General features: G+C 40.6%; 1 long non-coding RNA gene across 1 annotated transcript in view; it reads right to left on the reverse strand.

Moving 5' to 3' along the window:
* Positions 1 to 9555, reverse strand: part of LOC104162047 — a 43300-nt gene that overhangs the window by 17606 nt on the left and 16139 nt on the right. The window contains exon 2 of the long non-coding RNA XR_696454.1: positions 419 to 532. This is a non-coding gene — a long non-coding RNA (uncharacterized LOC104162047). The remainder of the gene's footprint in view (positions 1 to 418; positions 533 to 9555) is intronic.

Here is a 9555-nt window from a genome sequence, read left to right on the forward strand (position 1 = left end):
ACACTGAACAGTCAGTGTTTGCAGCTGTTCTCCGTTTCAGGACACAAGACATTTATATCACATTGATGTTGGAGACAGTGAATTAGGCACATTGAAAACAAGTGATTTCAGTGATCTCACAGATTGTGGCTAAGTTCCTTCCATTCTCATTGCTGAAAGCTTATCCTCTAATAAGTAATTCCCAACACATCTTGCAATAGGAAGCATTCATGAATGAATGCATTAATAAATGTTTCCTATTGCAGGGCCCACCGGAAATTCTTTATAATACTTGTAAGGAGTTAATAGACCTTCATTAGCTACATTAAAAAAAATAATTTGCTTATTCTGAAGATACTATTCTGCCCCTTTTCAAAATATCACAGCAGACAACTAAATGTTAGCATGAAACAGAGCCAATGACCCTGTATGTACTTACCATGTACCACATGCTTGGCCACTTGGGGTCATTGAAATAAGTGGATTGGGTACCACCAGGTTTATAATCCCTCTTTATCCTTCTTTTTACCACCTGCTGTTGTATCCACTCCACCTGCCAACCAGCAAAACATATGGAAAGTGTTAGGGTTCCATGGAGATTATCAAGAAATGTGTGAAATCTTGGGAAGTTTCCCATTACCATAGTCCAAGACATATTTCATGTTAAAGAGTTCATTTCGGCAGTGGGAATGTACAGCTCACCTTGGCATACTGTTCACTAAGGAATACGTCCAATTTATTTAGTGTTACAAATCTCCCTGAACAACTGCTTAAGTCCCCTGCTAGAAGGACTTAATTGGCTATCACCTTTTGAATGTTATTATTTTTATTATTTTTCGTTATTAGACTAGTGCTTCTTTCAAATTTATAAAACCAGTTACTTTTACAAAATATAACAGTACATTACAATGAGAAATTAATTAAATTTCTGACAGCGTGGGGTTTTTTATTTTTATTTCTTTTTTATTTTTATTTAAGTCTGTTCCTGAAAAGAAAAACATTCAGAAAAATATTCAAACATTTTGCTTGACCAGTATCTAAATCACCTTCACCACTTGGAGTGAAAAAACAATATTAAACTGTATTTTTAGCAAAGTGACTCTTTGTCAAGGTCCTCTCAGCCAGGCATGCTGGAACTTTATTTTATACTGGGAGAAACGCCTGGGTACTGAGCAACAGGTCAAATTACAACAACAACAACAAAAGATCTTGAAATAGGAAAAGAATTATAAGGGTTAAAAATCTAATTCTGAAAGTTGTACTCTTGTCTGTCTGACTCCTCTTCAAAGATTCATGACACATCCAGAAAGGGCGACACCAAAAGTGACATCAACCTTAGAGCAGACAGGTCTCTGCAGTTATTTCTGCATTAGCTATTCTAAATGGGAGTGAGTTTCTATAAATGTAAATAATATAAACCATCCACAGCAAAATTCAAGTTATATTTGCACACGTCTAGCTTCCTGACAGCTCATATTTCTGCTGAATTGTTTCATGGGATATAACTATAAAAATTCAATTCACCTCTCTCCAAGCAAGACAGTCATTTCCTACTAGCAGCCAACTCTGCACCTTTTATTTGTACTGTTTATGAATATCTGTGTATGTAAACAAAAATACAGATATATAAAAGAAGTTTACTTTCAGGTCACATATTTTTTTGTCACTTGGTAGAGATGGTATTAATGTTTTCCTTTAGCAGACTAATCTCTCTACTGCGCATCTACAACTCAGCTTCAAATCCCTAGACAGACACAGGTCCATTGACATTAACAGAAATTTTGCTTGAGATCCATACCACGCCTATCTTTACCAACTCTACCATACCACTCTGGCCTCTGCTTCTTGGTCAGATAAAAATACAGGAAGACATCCCTGAATTTGGCATGAGAGGATTCCTAGGACATTCCTTACAGCGGTTGGCAAGGCTTCATGGTTTTCTTTATAAAGAAGAATTTTTCCCCTTCCCAAGAATTAACTTCAGGGTCAAGAGAAGCCTTCTAGAGAAGAAATTATGCACTCTAAGAATGCAGACTATCAGGTAGTGTTCACTCTGAAATCCGGTTCTCTATTAAATCTTCTAGGAACAATCACAGATCCCTTTCCACTTCTGAGAGAATTGAGAAATTTGCTGGTGTGCCTTTCTCTCCTGGTTACTGTGCTCCTCTTTCAGCTGAGGCTGAAATGCATCTTGATGGATGCCCTCTCAAGAAGCTAAGAGCTGAGTGACCCGTTCAGATCTTCAGGTCCCTTCAGCAGGGGCAAACACCTAATCAGTTTTAGGGGCCATTTGATGTAACAAAGTCTGGAGGCCTGTAAGATGCACAGAGTATATCTGGGCAAAGGCAAAAGGAGGGAGAGCCAAAAGACTTTGATAAGCACTAAACCTTATGGCTGCTTTAAAGTGCGACCAACAACCCTCTTAACTAGACCTATCCTCCATGACAAAGGCTCATTTATTACTGATTTATAATGAACGCTACTTCCTTGTCACTTGCTGCTAATATATGCTTTCTTTTCCAGACCCTCACAACAGAAGCTTGTTTTTCTTCAAAGTTTCTTTCCTTGCAGGTAGCCCAGACCTCCCAACGCATCTGAAGCCAACTGAGAGGCATCCTATGCACCATTTGATCTCCGACTCCGCAGCTGCCTGGATTGCCATAGAACATGGACCTCTCTTCCTCTATTATTAGTATCTACCAATCAATAACAAAAAAGCTTCAACAGGTCTGAATAAGCAACCATGGCTTTCGGGGCTTATAAAGATCCACCTTCCAAGCCTTATTACGAGATTTGGATCTCAGGGTTAGAAACATTTTCAACTGAGTGAGAGGTCTCAGGCTTCTAAGCTGCAAGAGTATTTACATGAGTATGTTACCATGTTGAGAAAGTTAAGTCAACAAATTTCAACACTGCACAGGCCAAGAGCATACAGAGCACACAATGCCATGCATGGTAACTCATTACGAAAACTCATTCATACCTTGAGTATGCAGGGAGGAGTTACAAGTGCCTACCACCAACACAATCTGAGAATCTGATCGTAGACAGTGCCCACAGAGAAAAAATGAGATAGACTCAGCAGAAGATTAAACTTTCTATCATTACTACTTCTGATTTAGATGCATGAACATTAATGGAAGAAGGTAGGCACCAACACTACTATTGCCTAGAGGAGCTGTAAATCAGGGACCCAGGGCATCTAATCTGGCATTAGGGACTCCTGTGCATCAAAGGCTCCTATAAGAACTACCATTAGCAACTGTGAGAAATTTTTGAAAAACATCTTGCTTTTATAAATGGAGCCAGAGGAGTGTAAAATATTCCAGGAGCTTGTGCAACGCACAAGTTTAAGCAGAACTTCAACAATCTAATACCATGCTATATGGATAAATGAAAGGGGTTTTCCTGACAAGACAAATTGCAAAACTCTTTAATATTCACTGTGAAAATATGTTGTCTCCATTTATTTCTTGCCTATTTAGCCACAAATATCTGCTGACCATTAAAAAGACTGAAACGTAAAGGCAGCATAGTACTTGTGGAGACTGATACACGCATACATTGATGCCTCAAAAAACCACCCAATTAATTCCTTTTCTCTGTTTCCTTTATTCCAGAAAACATTATTGATAACACTTATCAGTCATTTAGGCCAAGCAATCATAAACACTGTGTAACTGCACAATTCTGGTTTATTAGAATAATAATTTGACACATAAAGAATTTTGTATATATGTGGGTATTCATGTACATGTATATATTTGTACAAGAGCTTGCATCAACTGAGTCAATCTGTAAACTTGTAGTATAGTAGGTGGTTAGATTTTAGTAAGGTATGGATAAATATTTTTCTTTATCTTATCTACCGTCTTTCAACAAAAAAAAAGTGAGTGACTGTACTTCAGATTATGTATCTGTCGCAGAGCCTGCCCCTATTACATGCTGGATGTTGCCCACAATTCTTACTTCCTCAGCTCCAGGCAAAGTTAGGGAAAACATAAAAAAGTAAGTTTGCAGAAGGGCTGTGCAGCTTGCATGATCAGACCCAAAGCCAGAAAAAGAAATATAGCCTCTTGTCTTCCCATAAGACCTAATGACAATTTTATGTATGCACGAAATTACTGTAAGTAAAATAGCCATTTGATTTCATAAAAATAGAGTGGAATAAATGGCATGTTTGCCCAAGTATGCATATGGGAAGATAGTGCAGGTAGCTTTCTAATGATGGAATGGAATGGAATGGAATAGAATAGAACAGAACAGAACAGCATAGAATATTTCAGTTGGAAGGGATCTACAAGGATTACCTAGTCCAACTGCCTGATCAATTCAGGTTGACCAAAAGTTAAAGCATTTTATTAAGGGCATTGTCCAAATGTCTCTTAAACACTGACAGGCTTGGGGCATTGTCCACCTCTTTAGGAACACTGTTCCAATGTTTGACCACCCTCTCAGTAAAGAAATTGTTCCTCATGTTCAGCCTAAACCTCTTCTGACACAGCTTGGAACCATTCCCATGTACCCTACCACAGGATCCCAGGGAGAAGAGATCAGCACCTCCCTCTCCACCTTCCCTCCTCAGGAAGCTGCAGAGAGCAATGAGGTCACCCCTCAGTCTCCTTTTCTCCAAACTAGACAAGCCCTTTGTAAAACATTAGGACTTACTTTGAGCACTACAGCTATCCACATCAGTGCAAGGGGGAAGTCAAAATGACCATTTCCAGTCAGTGACTGTGCAGTGCTATGAGGGAGACAGTGCAGGATGCTAGACAAGGCTAACGTAAAACTTCACAACATACCCAATCACAGTCCTGATTATAGGCTTGTCTGGAAGATTTTTAGCAAACATACTATGTTGAGATCTGCTTACTAACTGTTTTTATTCTGAGGATGTACTGATACAGCCGTCTAGAATATAACTAAAAACATCACAGGAAAGCAATTTTCTCATCTGAGAAGTCAGTGCATAAAATTTGGTTTACAAAAAATATAATTCGTACATAAATAGAATAGCTTACTCCACTGAACATTAGGGTTTGGGGTTTTTCTCTAGCAAGTGAACAGGAAAACTTGAAGTTTAAGTTAAAGTGTACAATCACTGGGTTGTATTAATGAACACAAGGTCAAGAGTCAGCAGTTATTTTAGTATTCTGACATATATTTCCTTTGAGTATCTTATGGGTATTCATCCACATGTCACTGTCAAATGCCTGGTATATCTTGGATTTGTTTGATTCTGTATGAAAAGAGTTCATTTATATAAAAATATTTTCTTTTAAAAAGTGTCTACACTTTCTAACCCAAAGGCCTTGAAGGAAAATCTCTGGAGTAATTGATTATACAGATTCCCATTTCTTGCCAAAAGGAGACTCTGTGCAAACAATGAGGTGCATTCTAACATTTCCATAAAGTCACACTTACTGCAGGGGAACAGTGTACATTTTCCCATTGACTTCAGCTTCGAAAGTTCCATTTCCTGAATGTCTAGAAATCAAAGCCAAGCCAGATTGGAGACCAAACTATTTTTAAAAAAATCACCATTTCCAGTCTCCTCACTTCAGCACTCACAGGGTTGTTCTGTGAATGATGGAGCTCTTCTTCACAGAGCTGCATGGAACAGTGCTGTGGCATAAAAGCTGAGCTAATTCAAGCATACCACTCTCTTATTCTCTTTAAGTGCTAAAAATTATAATGAAATGTTATCTCTGTGTGAAACAAAACTACTTGCTACCATTTTCACTCTCATTGATTCAATAGAATTCTTGGGAAAGGAGCCCCATGTAAGTATGCTGCAGTAAGACCTCCGCCAGCGTAATAAACTATGAGAAAATAAAAGTTTGAAAAACGGAAAAAAAATAACACACTGAAAAAATAATTCACCAATTTATCAAAGCAGTGTGACTTTTAACATAGAATCTAGACACTCTTGTGAAAGAGTACTTTTTTAAACATATCATGACAGGGTCTGCTTGAACAAATATTTTCAAATTGATTAAAAATGTGTCAAGTCCAGTATGTGAAAATGCCATTATTACAAAGCAGAAGTTACAGGCAAGCTGAAGGTGTAATCCTTTTCCATTTTAGGGGAAAAAAAAACCACCCTAACTCTGAAGTAGGTTATACATTTCATACCAGAATCTATGATTTTTATGTTGCAGAATTAAACATGAAGGTGTCGGTCTTCCGTCTGTGAAGAAGAGCTGCTGAAGGTGCCACTCCCAAATATAATCATGGCTTTATCCCTTGTACTGCCATCATTCACCTCAATCTGTCCTAGGCCTGTAAGAAGAAATCAGAAATTCCTGCTCAGATAACAAGAAAGCAGGTGCCACAGGAACACGATAGATTCAAGAGGAAAAGAGAGGAAACTCAGATACAGGATGTGGAAAGTATTGCCAAGCAAGCAGTGCACCTGTATGGAGCCAGGATCGATCAGCAAAACGGGCAACATTCATGTGGGAAGTTGGCACTGGACAGAATTGCAGCATATTTACTTGGAGTTTGTCTACAGAGGAATTGCTCTGGGCAAGCATCATCCCTCCCCGTGGGGACAGTCTCACGCTGCATCTGGCACACTTGATTCTTGACTTGCCTGAAGACTGTCAACACTCGCATACACATGAGTTCTGATAGACTCAAATAGAAAAGAACAAAAGTGAGGCTGTCACTCTCAGAGACAGAACATGAGACTGTGCTTGGCCCAGAATAAGCCATAGCAGAAAAATTGTTCTTACAGTTCCTGGTCTAGAAGGAAGGGATGCCATCCAGAGCGACTGTGACAGGCTTGAGAAGTGGGCCTCTGCAAACTGCACAAAGATCAACAAGGCCAAGGGTAAGGTCCTGCACCCGGGTCAGGGCAACCCCAAACATGGATCCAGGCTGGGCGATGAGTGGATTGAGAGCAGCCCTATGGAGAAGGACTTGGGGGTACTGGTAGATGCAAACCTGAGTATGAGCCGGCAATGTACACTCGCAGCCCAGAAAGCCAACTGTATCCTGGGCTGCATCAAAAGAAGTATCGCCGGCAGGTCAAGGGAGGCAATTCTCCTCCTCTACTCTGCTCTGCTGAGACCCCCCCCTGCAGTACTGCCTTCAGCTCTGGGGTCCCCAACACAAGAAAGACACAGACCAGTTAGAGTGAGTCCAGAAGAGGGCCATGAAGATGATCAGAGGGCTGGAGCACCTCTCCTATGACAACAGGTTGAGAGAGTTGGGGTTGTTCAGCCGGGAAAAGAGAAGGCTGTGGGGAGACCTTAGAGTAGCCTTCCAGTACCTAAAGGGAATCTACAGAAAAAGTGTGGAGAGACTTTTTATCAGGGAGTGTAATGATAGGACAAGGGTCAACAGTTTTAACTGAAAGAGAGTAGATTTAGATTAGATATTAGGAAGAAATTCTTCACTGTGAGGGTGGTGAGGCACTGGAACAGGTTGCCCAGAGAAGTTGTGGATGCCCCATCTCTGGAAGCATTCAAGGCCAGACTGGATGGAGCTTTGAGTAACCTGGTCTACTGGAAGGTGTCCTTGCCCGTGGCAGGGGGGTTGGAACTAGATAATCTTTAAGGTCCCTTCCAACCAAACCATTCTATGATTCTAAGAAAAACAGTATGTACCTTCATTGTTCTGTCATGAAATCTTCTGTGACACAAGTTCTACTTAAGCAGATCATTTAACAACACTCTCTTTTTTGCACTTCACATTGTAATGAAAACAAAAGGTCAATAAATTGAGGATTTAAGTGCATAGGATGATACACCAATATTCATGGGCCATCTCCTAGTTACTGAACAACTCAGACCCAAGCCATTATTCATGAATGCAGGAGGGGTGACTAAGAATGTTGGCACACGTCCTGCTGTCCATGTGCAGAGTTACGAAGGTGATACCCCAAAAGTTAGACTATTCAGCTTAAGAAGAATTTTGTGGGTTTTTTAAATTATAATTAAACACCAGGGCATTTTCCTAACCTGCCAGTATTCTCTGACTCACAGTAGCAGCAGCCAGTACGCACCACAAAAATAGATTAAGACAGTTGGGTAAAGTAGCTGTTGACATAGGTCAAAAGCATGGAAAATTATCACAGATATCATTTCACAAGATTTAGGGGTCTAAAGCTGGATAAAATGTCAATGAATCCAGCAACACTAAGTGATGCATTCTTGCTGATTGACAAAGTGCTTCTTCAGCAAGGGTCAATGACAATCCACAATCAAAGCACTTGTCATAATTATGCTACACATTCTGAAACAAGATAAAAAAAGAAACAGATGTTAGGACAGGCTGGGGAGAGAAAACAAAAGCAGAGGAGGAAAGAAGACAGCAGAGAATTCTTGAAATTACCACTTAAGCCCAAAGAAACACATCTTGCACAACAGCAGGGCACGCTACTGCAGTCTCACCCGCCAAACAAAGCTGAAATTCAACGCACATTTTTCCGTCTCATAGCCACAGAAAGGCCAGTCAGTCCTGATATGAATTAAATGGTTTCCACCTACTTTGCCACATACAAGTAATACACTGTAGCACTGTAGCCATGCTTCTACATCCATGATGTACAATGATGCACAGTTGTGCTTTTTAATGTATCTGAAACACCCTTTGTCTTTCTGCTGCACCCTTCCCACTCCCTGAAGCTCAGGGCTCTTCACGAATATCAATACATGTCAATCTACAACTGTGTGTGGCAGCAAAGTCTTCTTCCTGCTTTAGGAGCAAGACTTTATAGGAAGAAGTTGGGAAGAGAAAAGGGCACAGCCCAGTTAGTGGTGGAGATGCACAGTCTCTGTCCCAAGGCAGTTTATTAGCAGCCAGAGTTGCTGGGAAGGACAAGCATCACACTGAAATTCTGGAGAAGCTCACGGTGTCTGCTGCTGACCAGGACTCATGTCCCACTGGAAAAGCAGGGAACAACGAAAGGCAAAAAGACCCACATTTTCTCTCACCGGGGAAGTCTCTGCACGTTTTCTATTCATAAGTGCGACTATAGCAACTGCTGAGTGAATGTGGTCACAGCCTCTGCCCAGCCTCCCCTCTTGTGCACTGTACCACAGCAGACCACAGAGCAGTTCAAAATTACAGGATGAAAATCACACAGCAGCTTTGTGGCAGAGCTGAGAACAACTTCCACGGAGCCTGGGCTCCTGCCTGGTGGCTTCCAGCAGCACCAGCCCCAGCTGTCATAGGCAAAGTGTGTCTCAAGCACCTGGAGATTTTTCCCTTCTTCAGATCTGAAGTGCCCTAACCAGCTCAGATGCTCTGGTTTGGTTTCTAAAATAACTCAGCCTTGGAAAAGTGAGGAAAAATCTTTACTGCACCAGCTTAAAAGCAACTCTTACGTTTATACAAGCTCCTTTATCATTTATAGCCACAGGTCATACACTTGCCTCGTAACAACTCAAGAGCTACAAGGCAACACAATATAAAAAAAGACTTCTAATTGATAGCTTGGTACAGTACCTAAAGCTTCGCTGACACCGTTACATACGACATTAGTATATCTAGTCTTGGGACAGTATATTCATCTAGAATTTCAATACACCGTGTACTGGGCTTGCGTGGCAAGGTTTGGGGGCGGGG

Source organism: Cariama cristata, unplaced genomic scaffold (assembly GCF_000690535.1).
Source record: "Cariama cristata isolate BGI_N322 unplaced genomic scaffold, ASM69053v1 scaffold4725, whole genome shotgun sequence".
In the NCBI taxonomy this organism is placed as follows: Eukaryota; Metazoa; Chordata; class Aves; order Cariamiformes; family Cariamidae; genus Cariama; species Cariama cristata.